The sequence below is a fragment of the Caloenas nicobarica genome, chromosome 5, assembly GCF_036013445.1.
Source record: "Caloenas nicobarica isolate bCalNic1 chromosome 5, bCalNic1.hap1, whole genome shotgun sequence".
Taxonomy (NCBI): Eukaryota; Metazoa; Chordata; class Aves; order Columbiformes; family Columbidae; genus Caloenas; species Caloenas nicobarica.
In genome coordinates, this window is record NC_088249.1 from 17,785,141 (window position 1) to 17,803,949 (window position 18,809).

Below are 18,809 nucleotides of genomic sequence, written 5' to 3' on the forward strand. Positions count from 1 at the left end.
ATAACAAGAAAGTGCTAGGTGGACATGGATTTGTTGAAAGGCTTACAGTTAAATGAAATCGTCATCCCTTTTCTTACCACAGATACTTCTGTTACTTCTACTTGCAGGAGATGAAATGATGGAGTAAGTAATTTTAAGTATTTTTACCATAAAACTACTGAGTCATTAAGAGGCAAACAATTCTGAAAGCTGGGAGGAGAGCTACACAGCAGTAAAAACAGTGAATGCATGAAAAAGGCTTGTGCAAGTTTACATATTAAGATTTGTTTAGAGTTAATATAAGGCACACACATACATGCAAGAAATAAATCATGCCATCTTCAAAGGAAGTTTAGCTGAATATTTCTCTGGGAGTATCCAAATCATTCCTCTTGCACAGTCTGGGCTATGAGTTTATACTGGGGGTTTCAGTTCAGCCTCATTTCCTAGGCTCCTACAGATACAATATGGAAAAAGCACTACCTTACATAGTGCTGCTGTTTAATCTATTTAGTATTATCATTCTCTTAACATTTGGCTACCATCCCAGGAAAAGCACACAGATAAGGGAAACATTTGCAAAATAAAGGAGAAGCCTTGGAGGAGTTCGATGAAATAAGCTAAACTGGATTCTTTTCTGCAGGAATCTTAGAAAATCCACTTGCATAAATTCAAGCAACTTTAACATCTAGGAACAAGCTGATGTTTTTTCTCTAGGTACCACAGTAGTATATGCAAAGAAGTCCACTGCTAGTTTTTAAATTAGCTTTCTGGACAACAATGGCAATGAAAGTACAACCCTTAAACACATTAGCAGTTTGCCTGCATATAAGGCAATTGCATGGGCAGAATTCCTTGGCACTTCATGCTCTGGTTCTTGGCTCACAATAAAACACAGACTACCAGATCTTTGCTGTTTTCCCTACCGCACTCATGCCTGAAACTTGTCTGAACATATTCAGATCTCTTCAGTGTTGTTACTTTTGCAGTTACTTCCTCCTGGAGGGCAAGAAAAAATATCCACAGTTTTGAACTGTGTACTTACCAGCTTGCAAAGATGTGTGCTCCAAAACTGCATAGACATCCTCACCTGGAAAACTGGCAACTCTGAAGAAAAATACTAAACTTTTGTCTAAAGCAAAAGACTTGAGGTAAAGTCATGTGACTCAATATATTTTTGTCCTGTAGCTGTTGCCGGAGAAGACAGAACAACGTATTCTGTGTTTTCTGCAAATAAAGAATGGAAAGTCAAAAAAAAATGTTTCCTTGTTCTTTTTGAGGTCATCTATCCCATCACAAATTCCATTTAAATGGGCTACAAGAACCCTGGTGTAACAATCAGGGAGAAATGGAACCTTCAATCATCTCCTTTTCAATCAAACATTTTAATTTAGAAGCAGAAGACTGCAGTACAGGAAGATATGGAAACTCATTCTGCTCCTGTATATATCAGATAATTAATTCATAAGAGTGTGACACTTGCTATAGGCAGGAGGAAAAGGGGGTGCCATCAATGCAGAAAAATCTGCCAGCATACTAACTAGCAAATTTCCATGAGTGTCCACAGATTTCGATCAATCTGCATATGCAGACTTCTTCTGAGCACAGCTTGTGACATGCAGATCAAAAATAGTGGTCAAGAGAGGTAAATGAGACCACTTACATTTATTTTCATCAGCAACAAGTGGTTTTAAATTATCACAGTGGCACTGGCATGCAATGAAAACCTCTGAGTCAATCAGGAAGTAACACGAAGTAATCGGTAAATTGTGTGAGTTTTCAAAGTAAAAAATAGGACAAGTTTAGCAGGAATGTCCATGAAACTTGACATGAAGGACAATTCTGCTACTCTCAGTATTGGTAAAAACAAATGCATTGCCAAAAGTTAGTTTTGATCTACTTGGCTACCCCTTAGAGTAACAAGGCTTTCAGACATGGTTGATTAGAGTAACCAGATGAAATAGAAAGCATACAAACTGGAAAAACAAACAAACAAACAAACAAAAACCCAAACCAAACCAAAACAACAACCACCCCCCCCCCAACAATAACAACAACAACAACCAAAACCAAAACCCAACCCAACCAACATACAAAATCTCCCTTACTACTTCATTAGGACTGTACTACTAAGCACTAAGAGAAACTAGTCACTTGATAAATGTCAGAAGTAACACTTTTAATTGGAAAAAATGACAGAACTCGTGGTTATTTCATCTGAAGACTAACATTCTTAGAACTAAAAGACCAAAAACCCCACAAACCAACAAGAAGTTACTCATTAAAGGAAGCCGAGTTCAAACGCAAACAAATGAAGAGTACAAAACCCATTGCACAGGGTCTTCCATTATTTTCCATTATCATGCTACTGCATTGGCCCTGTCTGAAGATTTAATTCCAATGCTAAAGTTCACCAGAATTGATGAAGATTCAGTGTCTGGAAGGCAGGATCCTAAGCTTGAGATTTGAACATAACAAAAAGAGTAAAGGGACAGAGCATGAGTCTTCAATACCTGTAGCTTCCCAGAAGTTCCTCTAGTCTCGTAGGCATTGATATGAAGGAAGGGTGATGTCAGGTGATGACGAGCTAGAGTCATGTACTCAAAGCTATTAATGTCAAACAAGCCTGTTGCTCAAAGTAAAGCACAACAAATTCCTAACAGTGTAATTGTTAGTTGGTATCGGTCTCACTGGAAATGTGGAACAGGGAGAAGAAATGAAAATAATGTTAAATTCCAATGTACTGACAGCCAATGAATAAAGAACAACCAGATTCACACTGATATTTCTCCTGTCCCAGTTTAGTGAGTACTTATCAGGCCTACTCCATCATCAGCCCATTGTGCCAAAGACAGCGCATTACAGTCAAGATGAAAATGGTGCTGCTTTTTTTTTTCCCCACTAGCATAACAGAGTACTTCACCACCCCAGCAATTCATTAAAATAGATCACGTAGAATTTTATGCCTTAGAACAAACCCCCTCTTTGTTAAAAAAAAAAAAAAAAAAAGAAAAAAAGGCATAATTGTGCTAGGAAGATAAATAAATTAAAGATGTGAAACACGCTGAGTGGAGGCTACAGGACTGAGCTCTTCCATGACCCATGCTGCAGCTCTGGCGCCCCAGCTTTCCCTGGCCGTGCATCAGGGGCACATCCAGAGACTGGGCTTGAGACCTACACTTGCCTCCAAGTTTCCTTCAAAAAGAAGTGCTGGCACAAGTGACCTGAGCTGCTCTGCCACAAGCCTCCAGCAAAGAGCACCCTGAACTGTGGGACATATGTACTAGGGAGAGCTCTTGCCCCACCATGTAGACTCAGCCTCAACAATAATCACAGCAGTAACACAGAGGTTAGTTTTCAAATAAATAGGTGCCTGGAAGCACCCTTAACAGACCTTTTCCCCACCAGTTTGCTTAATTCTCCTTTGAAATAGTTTGAATTTTTTTGTCACTTACTAAATGGAGAACTTTTCAGGACTGTAGCAACATTTTTCCAAGACAGATATAAACCAAAGAAAGCAGTCCATGACCCAGTTACTGAGACAGTAACCTGGGATATAGGAGTCTGCTCATTTGAAGAATGAAAATCAGGCCTGATCATTTGTTTTCAACAGGGATTTCAATCTGGATATTTGTTGTCTGCTTACACAAAGCCAATGCATTTTCTTGCAGCATTTGTTATCTTATAACATGCAAAACAGGAGAGGCCTTCAAGAATCTGTGAAACACAAACCCCAGGTTATGCTCTGAGAATAACATAGATCATTTACTATCCACGTGTGAACAGAGTTCTCTTTCACTCTCACTCACCACTGATACTGTATTTGTCAGGAGCACAAACTCAGCCACAAGAATAGATTCCGAAAAAATAGAACCAAAACCATAAAAATCATCTTAATTATAGCAACTGAGCTTCAATGAACACAAACATCTGCCTTTAGGCAAGCAGCATGCACGGGAGCTGTTACGCGTGGGTTTGATACAGCACATTAGAAGGGACAAGTGCCTCATTTAGCTGTTTGCTGAGACCATGGGAGCATTTTGACAAGCTGTGTTAACATGCTAATAGACAGGGCTAGAGACAGCCTTGCACAAAGTGGCTTGAGTCCGTGACGGGCAAATTAAATTAGAGAGCACTTAATTGAGAGGCTGTGGTGTCAGCAGCGAGTACCAACTGTCTCTCCTGTCACAGGGCATGGCGGGGGTGCCGCTGGGAGCAACCATGTTATTGTGCCACGCCAAGCAAATGGCTGTGGGGTCTGGGGGCATCACACCGGTGGGACTTCCCTGGGGAACAGAAACTGAAGCAAACCACCAGGCTTGTCATGCTCTCACCTCCCCTTGAGAAGCTCTGGCCTAAAGAGGCTGTTTCTCATCTCTGCCAGCTGACAGGCTCGTGCCCAGGGGCAGCCCTGGCTGTCTAAGCTGGAGCTCTTGCCCTCACCAGGGCAAACCCTGTATGAGCGAGGGCACCGAGAGCCTCACTGGCCCTGACCGGCCTCTGCCCATGGCCCAGGACCCATGACAGCCCCCCTGGCGCCATCAGCCCCTGCCCCAGTGATGCTGCATCAGGGCTGGTCTCCAGCTCCCCACAGCCCTGCCCTGCCTGGCTGTGGGGCCATGTCCTGGCCCAGCCTTGGCCTGTGCCTGTCGCCATGGCTCTACCTGGCCACCCCAGAGCCATACCAACCCTGGTTCCCCTCAGCGGGGTCTCATCCATACGCATCTCGCCTTGGCAGGTCTCAGGCAGCGTCTGCCAAGGTGCCTCACAAGCTTGGCTGTCTCCCCACACCTCCCAGCTGAGTGTGGCCCCACGGGGCACAGGCCAAAGCACATGGCTCCCCCGAGGGACCAGCTCACGGTTGGCTTTGGTCCCCAGTGTCAGGGGGTCACCCGGTGCCTCCCCAAAACTCCTGGCAGCTGTGAAGGGAGGAGCAGGGCCTGCATGTGGGGCTGAGAGCAGCCCCCTGCTTGGGGGCTGATGTGGGGGCCAGGCTGCGGCCCTGCCCTACGGCAAGAACAACAAAAAGCCCTCTCACTTGAAAGGCTTGGAATCTCTGCTCAGACAGCAGCCTTCTGACCTGGGCAAACACTTCTCGTTTGTGATGCAAAGTGCCAAATCCCAGCTTCACCCCAAACTGCCAGCCATGATTTCCTGTGTCTTGTAGCACTGCTGCTAATCCTGCTCTTCCACAAACTGAAAAGGCGTTTGGAAAAAAATCTAACATGTTTCCTAGTGTCTGCTGGTTTGTAGTATCAAGCAGGTAGTCATTCAGGACAGTGTTACCTGAAAAAAATTAATCCACACGTTTTATAACATTGCCATCCTTTATTGAATATAAAAATATCAGTATCTTCATTTTAAAATAACTTACAAACCATTTCTGGGCATGAAAATAAATGGATTTCATGCTATTCATACTCTCATAGCTTGTCGTTTGTGGGAGCCAAACTTGGTGACAATAGTGCTTTTAAAGGGTCATATTCTACACTTATTGCTTTCAGCATGCTGCACCAATCTTTCTAATAGTTGGTCAATAACTGAATATCTCTCAATGAGAAAGTGTCATCAAATGAATAAGTAATTCAAGAAATAGTGGGAAAATCACTTCAAAACATTTGAATCTCATGAAACGTGAGTTTTGAATGATGTATTATCGCAGTTGCCTATCTTCATTGAATATTAGCCTAATCCTTGATGCTAAGCTTCTGTACCAATTCCCAACCTCTGCAAAAACTAAATAATTGTTAAAGTAGAATATGATGATGGAATACAACACTTAAAATGCAATCTAAAAGATTCATAGAGCTACATACATTAGCACACTAGCACTCATTTCCTTACAGGTCTTTGAACGTAAATGCACTTTTACACTGTACCCCTACTGTTCTAATATCTGACTGCTGCAAGAATCAGAAATGTGGGCACTCCAGAAGGCTTCAGAGAGAGCAGTACTCTATTTTCATGGGGAAGAGCTGGCCTAATATTTAGGCTCCACAGTGCCAAAGGCCAAATCCTTCTCTGGTGTAAACCTGTCAGTTTACCCCCACCTGAAAAATCTGTTTGTGCAACTTCTTCACCCTTAAACAGTTCACAGCATTTACCAAAGCTGGAAAGGAACTTGGCAGTTTTCATCTGTTGTAACAAACCTGTTGCTTTCCTGAGCATTTGTCTGCAGAGAAGAAAATCTTTAAACGCATGATATGGTTGCAGTATATAAACATGCATTTTGCTTACTAAATATTAAGCTACAGCATTGCTATTGCTTTTAGCACAGATATAAATTTCTAAAGTAAATTTACTTCGCTCACGTACTTCCTGAGCAGATGCGTAACATGGGAAACAGTGTTCAGGAGAACTGTAGAGGCTTATTGGTCTGGTTACGAGTCCTTAGCACCAACTGCTAAAGAGAAAAACTCCACATGCACTTTTTATAAAAATTTATGTTTTGCAGGAGGGGACAATTTTTTCTTAACACTATCTGCCTGGAAGAATGACGATTCAGAAGCATTCTTTTATTTCAAATAGCACAAATATTATTTATGTTGACATCATTTTTAAAAATTCTACTGCATTTTTACATTACTATTGTTCTGCTTTAACTAAACACGAACTCAAAAGTGCACTTTTTTCCCTTTATTTGCTTTTTGCTTTTTTTTTCATTTTAATCTCATTCAAGTATTTTAATGCTTTCAATGGAGATAACTAAATGGGTTCTGATATTTATATGTTCTGTTCCTTTTATTCTGCAAGTGGTCATTCTGCTGGGCACCCTGGGACTCGAGTGAGACGTGTGAGCCTTGCTCCTGTCGTACCTGCACAGGAGGGAAGAGCTGCCCTCATGAGCACCCGGCAGGGCTCGTGCTGAAGGACGGGCTTTTCTGTCATGCCCTGTGCCCCTTGTTTTTCTCTTCTTTCCAGTCACAGGATAAGCAAGATTCACACTTATTTAATGACTCACATCTGCAAATAGTCCTGACTTTGTCTTCCTATATGGCTGTGTCTTGGAAGTAAGCATTCAGAGACCTTTGATTTGAAGTTTTTTAGCTGCTTTTCCTTGGGTTTTATTTTTTGACTTTTTAAACCATCTTTTTGTCAAGCTATTACAATAATAACCAGGACGAGGACATAAATCTTATTGATATAGCACAATAGCACATCTTCTTAATACAGTTTAACATACTACTTCTTTTTCACTTGCTTTGCACTTTGAGCAGATGTCATCATTCAGCTCCTTTGGAGACACAGGCAATATCTGGTTTTATTTGCCTCTATAAATATCATTTGGAACTCATCTCATGCACTGTAATGCTTTCCCTTTAAAACAGAATATGCTTGAGTGGTTAAATCTGCTAATAACACAGTGTTTCTGGAGTGCCTCAGTTACCTCTAGCTCTACAAATGTGAAATATTATTCTTTGTTCAGGTTTTCCACTGACCCTGAAATATTCTGATGTTTGTTACTGGAACACCCTGATTCTGCTTAGTTATTAGAGTATTTGTGCTGGCAGACTGGACTGAGTCAGATGCAGATTCCCCCATCACAATACCTGTTAAGTATTAGAGGTTTGTCATGGTTACAGGCTCCTGCTCACACTTTTTGTTGGCAATGATCTGGGAACACAACTGTTGGGACTCTTTGAAAGCACTTGAATATCTTGGTTATTTTAAACCATGTTTGATGGAGGGGTAGAAATATGAAAGATATTAAATTTCTACAAATTTTGTAAATGTAAGTGTCTAGGAGAGAAGTGTGCCCGAGGGAAAGGCATGGCAAGCTGTTACGTGGCCTGTTAGCAGCCTGCCCAGCCACGGCCAGCTTGGGATGTGCTGGCCAGCGGGCAATGCAGGAGATGGGGGTATTAAAAATGTGGAAAATAGGGTATCATAGTGGGCTTGCTATGGCTACAGGAAGGAGCTGAGACTATCTGAATATTGGATATTGAATATCCAATGGGGGTATTGGATTAGGGTGTCATTGGGAATAGAAAGAAAGGGACTGGATTACTTTGCTGATGGTACAGGAAATATGTGGATGTTACAGTCAATGCAGGGATCAAGTACAGGGGACATCAGACATAAATTTGTACACACACAGGCATTGTTAGTTCTGAGCTCACAGGAAAACTTGCTCATGGTGGTTTTTGCTAGCTATGTTAGTAGAGAGGCTTTTTAAGTAAAGGAATGTCTGAGCAGAATCCTACAATTTCATCCTAAAACTCTCCCAAAGCTGCCCATCCCTGTGAGTCTGTGCTCCAGGAACGTGCAGGGGGTCTGGGCACCCAAACTGCCCGCTGGGCAGCGAAACCTCCATCAGCAGCCGGGCAGACAGGCTGAAGCGCAGCCTTTTCTGCTGCTGCAGGGCATGAACATGGGGCTGCGGGTGCATGGGAGGCCTCCAGCACGTGTGGCTGCCTGACTGGAGAGCCGCTCCCCAGGAAAATCAGAGCTGGATGACCATGAGAACAAACTGCAAGAGCAGGGAAATGCCTTGCTATGCCACCACGGCAAGCCTCATGGGATGGAGCCACACATGCCCCCGAACCCTCCAGGTCCAGAGGGGCTCAGCTTAGTGTGCGGAGCAGGAAGAAACATGTGGTGTGTGGTGGCTGCCTTCATGTTAAAGGAGAGATTTGGCATGATGTGGCCACATTGGCCCCTTTCTGTGGAGCAGTGGTACAAGGGGAATATGAAAGTGGGCTCGTGTTGGAAACAGACCCACTTTTTGAAAGTGACCCATGGAACCTGGCTGACAATAACTCCAATTTCACGTTCGGGCACCTAAATAATCTAGATCATTTAGAAAATTTATTTTGGAAGAACCCAGTCTGTTTAAGATACTTAAGTACTTCTCTTCCCTTCAGAACAATACTGTCTTCCTGTAAAAATAACAAAACATGCTTTGGCAATAGGATTACCAGGATGCTGCGTGCAGCTGGCACTTTTGCATACACAGTTAGGGGCAACTTCTTGAAAAAGTGGTCCTAAAAATTCCCCTGAAAAGAGACCAGTGCTTCCCTTTTATAACCTACACCCAGTCCTCATTGACATCTGATGTCCTTTCCTAAAGGTTGTAAGAAGATGAGAAGTATGTTCAGTGAGTTCTCATCACTTTCCTCTCTGCAGTCTTGTTCTGCATTGTCTGTTGTTTGCTGTTACTATTAACTTATATTTGCTTCCACAGGTCCTGTATAGCTCTATGCTGTTCTGTGCTAGAAATCACTTATTACAGTTATTACTGTTGCCAAACGGTCGTGATACAACTCCCTTCATGAGCCCATTCAGTGTCTATAGAAATCAAGCGAGTGATGGCTTTGCTGTACTGACCTACTTCCTACAAAGCAGATTTTGTATATTTAATGTGTCCAGGGTTCAGAGAGGGAGCAGCAGGACTTCCCTCCAGCAAGCCTTAGCTCAGGCCAGCTTCCCTGCAAAGATGATTCCTTTATGAAGGTTATCTAATGGGAATGCAAGGGACATTTTACACCTTCTTTTTTTTTTCTGTCAGATAGGCATTTGCTAGTGGACCATAAGTCAAGATGCCTTAGACAAATGAATAATAAGCACATTCATCATAAATCCACAAGGTTTGGGGATTAAAGCAAGGATGTTTCTATCATCTGCTGGTCACACAGTTCTATTCCTGCTGTACTCACAGAGATCAGTGTTTCAAAAATATAATCAACAGCCTGACACATCAAGGGAAAATCATTCTTGAAAAACCTTTTTGTCACACACACACAAAAAGCTGTTTGTGTCTTAGTACTTTTCAGGTTAAATATATCTAGCATAATCTCACTTAAAATAGGATTTGATGCACAAACTAATTAAAATTGAACTCATATTTATAGAAAAATATTGCACGTTGACTTTTTTTAAAAATGAATTTTAATCAGTAGAAGAAAAAAAAAAAACATGTTATGAAGGAAAAAAACTAACCAAAATCCTACCGTGTATTGCCAAGTACTTTTGTATTTTTCAAATTGAATTCTTCCAGGTAATCTTTGAAGTAGTTTCATCTACTTCTGTAGCTCTGGGAACAAAATTATTTTATAAGATGTAACTGTAAAATGACAGAAAGGAGTTTTGTGTTGGAGGTTGGCAAGTCAAGCTTTACTTGTGTTTGATTTTAAATTTCAACTACTTTTTCCCCTACTAATCAGTTGTGTAAATTCACCCAGGGATCTGAAAACTAAATGTTTTCTGGCTCATATCTCAGAACCTGGAATAAACATACTGCAATTGCAGCTTACTGTCCATGACACTTCATGAAACTAACACAAGATGAGTGCAAAATTGATTAGAAAGCAGTATTCAGACAACAGAGTGTATGGAGTGATAGTTCCGTTTCGAACTGGAAGAAGGTATCTATTAGGTTCTGCAAGACTTACCCTGGGTCACTATTTTTATTAATAGCTTGGATGACGGAATAGAGAACACAACTTTTAAGTCTGAAGATGATCCCAGGTAGTCAGAAGTGACAAAGATGCTGAAGGACCAAAATGGGTGTGGGAAAGGGATCTGAAAAAACAGAAGCAAATCAAGAACAATACATGTAAAATGGTACATAGGAACAATCACCTGTGTAGACTGGAGGCACTAGAGTTTAGAAAACAGTTTTGGAAAAAAGAATTTGGCATCAATAGCACATGACAAACTGAAGATAAATCAACAGTGTTTAAAAATAGCAAGCACTAGACTAGAACCTAAATGAACAGGATGTTTTATGTAAGATGTGGAAAAAAATCATACTGCTCCACGCTCTATTAATAAAATATTTTCTGTGTCACTGTATCTGATTTTGAGCACAATACTTCAAAGGAAAAATTAAAAAAGTGGATCAAGCAGACAGTCTGGAGCACAGTAAAGCAATTATAAAAAATGTCACATACGGAAAGGGATTTTTCTAGTCTGGGGTAGCAAAGACCAGGAGGACATATTGCAAAAAACACCTTCCTTTGGAAAAGGAAGGGAATATTCTGTTCTATGCATGGCTAGAATGCAAACAATGTGCCTTGGCTGTAGCAAGGGAGATTGAAATTTAGCATTTGGAAAAATGTTTGAAAGTAAAATTAATGATGCTCTCCAGTAAGCTGCATGGAAATACTGTGGAATGTCTAACACTGGGAACCCATTAAGAGCATGAGAAAATTCTCTGTTTTCTTATTGTCATGGACTCTAGTCTGCAGATACTAATTCTTGCTATTGCACAGACCTGTTACATGGAGTCAAACAAGGACCAAATCTTTTGCAAATATGGTGACACATTTCTGTAGTTCCAGTTTAAACACAGGGCCTTCAAGCCTTGGACATTCAAAGAAGGTAACAGAGCTCAGGGCAGCTAGCAAAGAAGCTGAATGACTTATACATAAAAAAGTTAAAATCCTGGCAGATTAAAGTGATTTTTTTTTTTTTAAGTGATGCTAGAATATTGCAACAATCTTTTTCATGCTTTGCAGAACATGGGATTTCAGTAATTTGTAGAAAGGAGGTCAGAAGTCTTACTCCTGGTATGAAACAATTTCTCAGTCAAAGGCGACTCTTTTCCTAAAAGCTAGATACATTATGAGGCAAAAGCATAGGTCTGTGATCAGTGGACCACATGAAGCTGTTTTCACTTCAAATCTGTGCTGTGAGTCTGGGAAGGTGTAAGCTCTGTTTGACACTTTCTTGGCTGACAGGACATTCAGGACATCATTCTTTCTTTGTGCCTCACTTTCTTTTCCTCCTGACTTGCTCTGTGTGGCTTTTCTTGTACCTAACAGGTTGCAAGCCTGCCTCTCAGACTTCTTCTCAGGTGGGCTGCTAATTTTATCAAAAGGTGTGGGAAATCAATTCTGTGTGAGACGTCTCCCCCTTTGGCAATTTTATTTGAAACTGGACCATGTTTAAAACAGAGCAGCAGCACACAGACATGTATGTACCGTCAGATTCCATGCACTTTGGTTCCATAAGGTCTCAAGCAAAAATGCTTTAAGAACATCTTATTATTGCCTCTGGTACTGCTGGGAGAAATTCTACTCAAATACCAGTGAAATCATCGCCAAGAAGCTGATGAGGTAAAATTCTTTAACATCTCTGCCATGGTTGTGTTTTATAGCTGCTGTGAAGATCAGTCCTTATTCAAAGGAAGAAAAGCGAAGTCAAGACTATTGTTTCTCTCATACCTGGGGAAGTCTGGAGTGTTACTGATTGTTACTGTGCTCACAGAGAAATGCAAACCCATTCATTTATTAAAAATATAGTAAGCCAAAAGCAACAAATATTGATACCATGAAGCTGAATCAGTTCAGCAGCCTTTACTGAAGGTATCCATGGAGAACATAAGCATCCGCACAAATTGCAGGCCAATTAGATATACAAAAAAAGGCAGAATATCCCTTCTGGCTGCCAAGGCATCAAAGACAATTCTGCTGCTCTCCATCTAAGTACCTCTACGTGATACTTTAATTCCAACTTCATAAAAACTGTCTTGCTACTCTCAGTGGAAGTAGGTATGAAAAATAATAAAAACACATCTTTATCATTACATTTAATGGATGAGGTATGGCTCTGAATCCTTATTGAACAAAGAGATATTTGTTTTACAAGAATCCTTTTTTGACAGTGAGTCCACTTTCAAGTGCAATATTCAATAGAGGCAAATCCCATGGTTTATTTGGCTAGGGGAAGGATTTGATGAACTGAGACAAAGATGAATTGAAATAAAAAAAGGAGGCAAGAGGATCTTGTGAGTGTGGACTGAGGGAAGCAAGTTGAAGGAAAGAACAACCTGACACAGGCAGTCAGTACAGAACAAAACCTGCCCTTGCAGAACTGCAGGACATTTCAGGGAAAATGTTATATTTGTCGGAGTTTCCAGCTGAGGAAATGAGTGACCAGCAAAAAATTCTTAGAGATAATAGTCTGAATAATTTCAATCTTAAATAAGTCTTCCTTATAAGTAGATTATTATTTTGTTAACCAAATAATGGACCCTGGCTAAGAAGCTGGTGCAGAACACAGTACTGCTTGAGTAGAATTAGCATTTGCACTGCTGGTGGTAAAAGCAAAGCAAAAGGCTAGTCGACATTTCTTTGGATTATTTTGTGACGTGAAATAAATTCTTGTGAAAAATGCCAGAAAGAGCCCAGTGGCAAAGTCTCCATTGATTTCAGTGGAGCAGAATCCGTTCCTGAGCCGAGAACACAGAAAAATCCAACGTGCAGAGCCAAGCCAAGATGCCATAGGTTCCTTGCCCAAGGGGTCATACCCCTGCCTGGAAACCCAGGGCTCACAGACTGATGACCTTTTCAGTCCCTACCATCTCTAATAACGCTGCCAACAATAATACCTAGGGATCAGGATACCCATCTGCTATGTATTAGGCTGAGAAAAGCAGCTGCCTAGATGCTGTTTACAAAGAAATGTGTTCAACTTAAAGCAAAGTATTTGCCCAAATGCAATAGCTGCAGAGGAAGTGCTGTGACTTGCCCTTAGTACAAGGTGGTGGCCAGTGTTTCATGAGAGAAGGGCCCTTCCAGCACCCTGGGAACCGAGTGCCACCGGCAGAGCCAGCAGCACCCAGCAAATTACAGGTATTTGCTCTGAGGTGGGCAGGAACTAGCTGGACTTGCTTTGGAAAAGGGTTCCGAGAATAGATAGCATCCAGAGGCCTCTTCCAGAGTAAATTGTTCTGTGAATTTCTGAACTGGTGGTTCTGGACAGCATTATCTCTGTTTTCTTCTAGCCCTGGATACTAGATGCAGACAATATGACACCCAGAGGTTAATAGTCAGCAATTGCTGCTACTGCAGCAATATGGACTCAACTGGTCACAGTGTCTCCCTGACCATTGCAGAGATGTGAGCAATGGTGATTCTAGTCTTTTTAACAGATTTCACACAGCACCTGTTATTCAGACCATCAGCTCTTTCCCAGCATTTAGAACAGATGAACAAATACACCTTTAAAGTTCTTTGATTCGAACTGTGACTATTCACTAATAAGACTAAACCTCTTCAGTGAGCTGTAGAAATTAAACTCTGATGCAAACTTCAACTTAGCAAAAAGAGGAGGATTTTAGCAGCTCCAAGTGGTACATGTAAAGGTTATGTAGGTTATTTTCATTTTTTCTTCATGTGCATCTTTTTCTTCTAAAGATATCAAAAAGCAAGGTTAAGTTTTCTCAGAGAAGACCACAAACAGAAAATGCTGACAGTGTTCTATCGCTTTGAAAGGCGGGATAGCTTTGAAAGACATTTCAAAATACAGTGTTTGAAAACTAGGGCATCTTGCCTTGCTCTGGGAGCTTCTGCATGGACACCTGATAGGAAATCCATTTGGAATCCAGAAACTGGCACACTTGCTTGGAAAGAGAGCCCATTGATTCTACTTTTAATCAAACTTTCCCTTTGTAAAAAGGTAGGCAGCCTGAGGAATATAATATTTCATTTTAAACAAGTCTCACTATCATGCCTCTCAAAATCTTTGCAGATTTATGTTCTTTATTCTATTATTGCAAATAATTTCAAATAATGAAAACTTCAGGCAAACACTAGAGTGGAAATGTAGAAAAAATATAAATGAGTGCATCTCTTCTACAAGGTTGTTCTTACCTTTACTAATGCTTTTAAAAGTCTGCAGTGATGGGGTTTTTCCTCTGGTTTGACGCTCTATAAACATGGGCCATATCAAAAAGCTTTGGACTACTTGGAGCTGAGGGTCATTCCTTGTGTTCACACTGTCTTCCTCTGAAATCTAATAAAGAACAGGAATGTGTTGGTCCACCTTGATGAGCCATGGCTTTAATTTTCCTAGTGAAATGTGATCTTTTAAGCAGTAAGCACAGAGTATTGTGTACTCATTGTTGCTGAGAGATGTTTGGAAAATAAGGAAGAGGGAAGGGATTGTATTCTTATTTCCTAGGTTAAGCGAAAAACCACTGTGAAAGTTCTCAAATAGACAGATTGTACTCATATATTTGGCAGTATTATCTGCCCAGGGGAAAGAAAACACTTGGTGATTCTCCACAGCTTGTACATGAAATCGGACAAAATAGCTTTGCTACTTCTTGAAGAGTCTGAGAAATTACTATATTAGCCAAATGTTAGTAACCTAAATCAAAACAACAACCAATGCAAACTCTATTGATTGAAATGCTGACCCTTCTCTCAGCTAAGGCTCACTGAGCTGCTGCTCCCAGAGTGGGGACTTTGGTGGGTCATAGCAAACAGCTCCACTTCCACAGCTCTTGGAGAGGAGTCATCCAAACAACTTAATACCCTCCACCTCCAGAGGAACTTTATTCAAATATAATGTTTATCAGAAAGCTCTTTCCCCAACTCGACCTCTTTCTCTTGATTAATTCAGTCTGAGAAATGGAGATGGTTTGTTTTTCATGCCCAGCCCAACCTTCTCTTTGTTATTCAATTTGTAAATGTGTCAAATATAATTAATAGTGGCAGAGGCCAAGGTTAAATCAAACAAACTGTAAACATTGCTTGTGCTATTTGGTTGATGCAAAGCTTTCACCATAAAAGGCTTTTAAATAAATGAATTCAGCTATCACTGTGCTGCAGCACTGAAACCTTGCTCCAAGTGTTTGAACTTTTCAGGGACACTGTCAGGTCAGCTTAGATTCAAAACCTAATACACGGCTGGGATTCTGAAATTGCCTAAGAGAATTAGGTACCCGACTTGTACTGAAAGTCAATGTGTTGTGAGGAGTGAATTGTCTTTCAGCAGGAATTAGATGCCTTTGAAAAGCCTGTCCATGTCCTTGTAAACAGCAGACCATGTCCTTCATGCAGATAAACTAATGCAACTCCTTTGACACCTACATACCCAGCAAAGCATCTGATGCATCAATTTTATAAGACCTAAGATTAGCCAGAAAACCCTAAGAGCTACCTTTACTTATTTTATTGTGTTTTGGTTAACACTAAATATTTCCTTTCCATGTGTAATAATTATATTGTGCAATAGAGATATTATTAAGGTGCGGCATAACTATGAGACCAACTTCCTAGAGATTACTACATTAAGGACTTTCAGTTTTAGTCTGCCAGGCCGCAACTTGCAGTTTAACCCACTGATTTTAGTGGTACTCCTGACCTGGTAAGTGCAGATTCAGAGACTCAGTACATCCAAGGTTTTCCCCAAAACTTTTTTGCAAGGGGGAATCTAAACTTTTTTTTTAAAAAACACACCCATATCTCAGTAACCATCATGCAATTCGTAGCAGGCAATAAGGAAAATCAGTACTTTTGAAAGCAGGTTTCTGTCTTGTTGACTGAGATTGTAGTGCTACGCAATACGGCATTAAAATTTAGATTACATAGCTTTGAAAATAGAGCCCTGGCTATTTGACAGTATTTCATTTAATTCTTCATCACTACTTTAAAAAGTCATGCAAGAAGTGCAATGTTGTCTGTATTTTTGTCACTCCTATGCCAATTTTTTCTTCTTTTGGCACATGTATGTCTCCACATGTTTTTCAACGTTAATAAACTGGTGTTACATTATGAACTGAGCTTTTGGGGTTTTCTCTGTCTCTATAATATCATTGGACTGAAGTCAGAAATTTCCCTTTCCAATCTTAAAAGTCTTTTTATTTATCCCCAAATATTCTCTAGGAATTCTACTGGTCTCCTAGGTAAAGCTACCTCATGCAATGTTCAGCATGGCTGCTAGAGGGGGAACCCAACGACAAAGTCATAGGTCTTCTGGGGACAGGATGACATCACGATACAAGATGGCACAGTCACAGAATGTACTGGTCCTTCATCTCTGGAATGGCAATTCACATCTGAACGGAGATGATTAGACAAAATTAGTGCACTTATTCCCTCTTTATCTTCAGTGGGCATTAAATCAGGCCACAGAACCACTGGAGAGAGCCTTGCGACTGGCAGGCTCAGGTCATGAGGAAGCCACTGCTTGGGAGAGCAGGTCAGGACCGACCAATGGAAGGCAGAGCCAGCATACACCAAAGATCTCATACAGCCTTGCCCAGTCTATTTGATCAAGGCTGCATATTAGTCCCTTGCTTTCATAACCATAAATGTTTTCATATCTATTGAAAAGAGCTGATAAAGATTCTTCTGTGGCGATGGGTGACTGAGGCTCAGTATCACAAAGAATGGAAAGGAGCAACATAACTGTCTTATGTCAGCTGAAACCACCTAAAGACCATCTTAATGATCTAAAAGCTAAACAATCTTACAGATGGTAATGCTTTATCTATTTCCATCAGTGTACATATGTATGATTTTTTCTCTTTCAATTTGATTTCTCACCTATTTGCTATGAATTTTGCTCTGTGTTCAGACTTCCAGAATCAAATTTTGAAAGCTAATTAGCTATGGAAGGATTTGAGTCAAAATCCTATACGGAAGCCAGATCCTTCATTAACAATGACACAGAACTATATAATAAATGAACTACAGAAACTTGCATGTTTCGATGATTTGTCTAAGATGAAAATGTGCGTTGCCTCAATCATCTGGAAAACGGAGTAGTATTGAGTAACTTCTGTCTTCAGTGCTCAGCAAAATATGACATTTGCAACTTAGAGTTAATAACTGGCATAAATGGAGAAGTAAGCTGCACCCTTCGAGACTGTGGCTGTTCTGCCCATGATGAAAGCCCTTCTTAAGCAACAGGTTAAGTCCTAAACTATTTCTGCTAGTTGGCAGCATGAGGAAAACTTCTGCAACAATGAGATCTTAGGGTTACAGGCAGTGAACAGAGGGATTGCTGAAGGAATTTGGAAAAAAGGCTTCAGAGCAGTACTTATCTCTTTTTATATCAAAGTATTTTTATTCAGTGAGGTTGAGACAAAGAAGGTCTTGCAATGAAAAAAAAAGTAAAAAAAGTATAACAACGTAACAGATCTCGGGTGCTATAATATCATCTAAAATAATTCAGTAGCAATTTTTGCTAATACATAAACCCCCCAGAAACAAGTCAGACTGCTTTTCTCACCAAAGGTAAAGTTTGGGAGTGAATTCAGATTTTACTTGGATGCAAATATGAAGAGATACTACTAGGGACATTCCACTGCTGCACAGCTGAGTTGATATCAGTATTTGGACTAATGGCTTCAGCTGGAAGCTCTCCTTGTAACTAAAGACAGCAGGATTTTATTTTTAATCAGGACATTTTAGCTGTAATATGTCAAAAAGAGCTTGCAATTCTTCTCACTAGTTAAGTACAGATGTTTAATATCTGTTTTTATTTTATTATATGTAAGGATTCCAATAGGTATGTTTTTGTTTTGAAATTCAAATATTGCTTAAAATGAGTATTAAAATGTTATCCTACAGTATTAGGAACCTAAATAAAAGAACTTGTGGTCAGAATGAAGAAAAAGGATATGATATTAATTCCTAACACAAATTAAACTGAAGAAGCTATCTGCATTGTTCCTAATAAGAGAAATTAAGAACTGAATACTGGTGTTTTAAATTTCCTAAAACTGTAGTATTCTACAAGCTTTCCTAGCTGTGAGAAAACATTCAATCCTGATGCAGGTACTGTTCTCTTCAGGGGGAACTGGATCAGGACTTTTGTGACCAATTCTGATTATTTACACTCTCATATACTGTTTAGCATTAATGCATTGCACGGTTAAAGGAGAATAAGGAATTCAGCCTAGTCTTCCTTAAATTCTTGCTAGACTTTATGTTATTTAATCCCTTATTTCTCCAGTTACCTAATACAAAGCATGATTGCACTATTAAACCTCACCTTGTTACCTGTTTTCATATTCTTCTCACTGTTATTATTCTTCTCATTGAAGTCTCCTTTTCAGTCATAATGAACACTCAGAGCATTTCATTGAGAAA